Source organism: Panicum virgatum, chromosome 6K (assembly GCF_016808335.1).
Source record: "Panicum virgatum strain AP13 chromosome 6K, P.virgatum_v5, whole genome shotgun sequence".
NCBI lineage: Eukaryota > Viridiplantae > Streptophyta > Magnoliopsida > Poales > Poaceae > Panicum > Panicum virgatum.
In genome coordinates, this window is record NC_053141.1 from 20,144,535 (window position 1) to 20,146,867 (window position 2,333).

At 46.7% G+C, this 2,333-nt stretch overlaps 1 non-coding gene across 1 annotated transcript; it reads left to right on the plus strand.

Annotated features, from left to right (window-relative positions):
* Positions 1–876: 876 nt before the first annotated feature.
* LOC120639352 lies at positions 877–985 on the plus strand. The gene has a single exon (XR_005661358.1). It is a non-coding gene; the product is annotated as a small nucleolar RNA R71 (small nucleolar RNA).
* The last annotated feature ends 1,348 nt before the right edge of the window (positions 986–2,333 follow it).

Consider the following 2,333-nt stretch of genomic DNA (forward strand, 5'->3'; position numbering starts at 1 on the left):
GGATCCTCTTGCACAGCTGCCACCATGCCATCCCAGACGTCGTTCCTTGGGAGATAGTACCTACCTGCTTGGTTATTGTGTGGTGGCCTCCGGGACGAGTTACCCCGTCCGGTAGACACCATGCTGACATTTTCAACAGGAGACTTGGGTTGCCCCGAGATCTTCCCGCTCTCAGCAGCATGTAACGAAGCAGCAATTTGTGCAAGCTGGGTTTCGATCATTTTAATGAAACTTAACTGGTTTTTAAGAGTTGAAGACAAAGTTTCAAGCTTGACATTTAAACTTTCCAGGGATTTGTCATTGGCCAAAAGCTTTTTATTTATATTTTCGTTGATTTTCACTTGGCCAAGAACAAGTTCTCTTAAGGGAGGTTGGTTTGAATTGAAATTCGAATTGAAAGAAGGATTATAGTTATTACCTCCCTGAAAAGGTGGACGTGGCTAGTTCCACCCCTGGCCTCCTTGTGGTGGACGGTACACGTTGTTGTTGTTGTTGTTGAGGTATGCGCAGTCTTCACGGGTTTCGGGGCAGTCATTCCCCGAATGTCCATCGTTACCACAGACTTCGCACGTGTAGTGCAAACCCATGGTGTAAATGGGAGCATGGATCGGTTGTTTGCTCCCTTCCTCCATTTTCTTGATGAGGAGGTCCAGCTTTGCAGCAATCATATCCGTCTCCTTGACGGTATGCATGCCCTTCGTGTGGGGTTGGAGTCGTTCATCGCTCCACCCCTGGTTGGAGACCATCTTCTCGACCAATCCTTTTGCTTTGGCTATGGTCAGGTTGAGAAAGGCTGCTCCAGTAGCAGCATCAATATTGGCTCGAGATGTCGTTGTGAGCCCGTTGTAGAAGCTTTGCAGGACAAACCACTCATCCATGCCGTGATGAGGACTGGCCAAGATGTATTCCTGCAGCCTTTCTCAAGCTTCTGGGATGGATTCCATCCCTATCTACTGGAAACTTGATATTCTCCCACTCAGAGCATTTATTTTGCCCAGCAGGAAGAATTTTGCGAGGAACGCCATGGAGCATTTAGCCCAGGTGTCGATGTCTTTTTCCTTGTAAAACCACTATTTCGCCTTCCCCAGCAGGGAAAAGGGAAATAGACGAAGCTTGACAACGTCGGCGGCGACACCCCGTATGACTATGGTGTTGCAGAGCTCCAGAAAGTTCTGCAAATGTGCATTTGTGTCCTCATTCGGCTTGCCACATAATGGGCTAGCCTGCACCATGTTGATGAGGCTTCATTTGAGCTCGAAGTTCACGTCCCCGACATTGATGTTGGGGCCAGTGGCCACATTGTCGGTGGAGGGGACGGAGAACTCGCGGAGAGTCTTTTCAGCCATAGCCTCAAGAACGAGTGGTGCTTCCGAAATGGGTTCCTGTGCCGGGAGGATAGCGAGAGGAGGAACGATGCGAGGTCGTGCCCTTCTCACGAGCCTCTCTGGATTGTCTATATAGTTTTTCGGCAGGGAGAAACTGGTCATACACTACTCCTGTCTTCTTTCAAATCAAAAATAAAAGAAGACATAAAGTGACATTAACCTGAAAGAGTAAAGTACAAGGTCTAAGTTAATATCAGCACAATATCTTTGTTCACATGCCGTCCCCGGCAACGACGCCAGAAATGCTTGTTGGCGTTTCTTAGTGCAATCACTAGAAATGAGGGAGCCGAACCCATCCTAGCAACTGCACCCAAGGGGTGCCACTCTCGTGGTATAATCAATACGATTACAGATGGATCCGCAAGCGCATGGATATACCATTGTAGCATTTCACCGGAGAGTAAGGGTATCATCATTTATTTGTGTCCCAAAGGACGGCAGCGGCAAAGGTATTGTACTCAACATTAACCATGACATTGTGCCTCAAGCAATAGGCAATACTCTAATAGGGATAAGTCCAGATAAAGAATAAGCAAGGGTAATGTGACACAGCACATATCCACACTCGAAGAGGAAGGAATAAAGGAGAGAAACTATAAAACAAAAGACTACTCTATTGTTGGCGCTCCTTAAGTACCCATTTTATCCCTTGTTTATCCTTGATAATGGCATGAGTTTAATATCAAAATCACTAACCGTCCTAACCCCGGCCTAATTATTGGTCATTTTCACATTTGCACATATATTTTGGAGGAACTTTGTTTTTGTAGATTTTTGGCCTATTTTGGAGCATGAAATGACGAGGCCTGTGATCGAGCGCTAACACGGAGAAAAACAAAGGCCAAAGCCCAAAGGAAGGACCAAAGCCCATGTTGATTCGAAGCCCATTCATGCACATCCATCCTCCAAGAGAGCCCAAAGGACCAAGCCCACAAAGATGAGATCAAG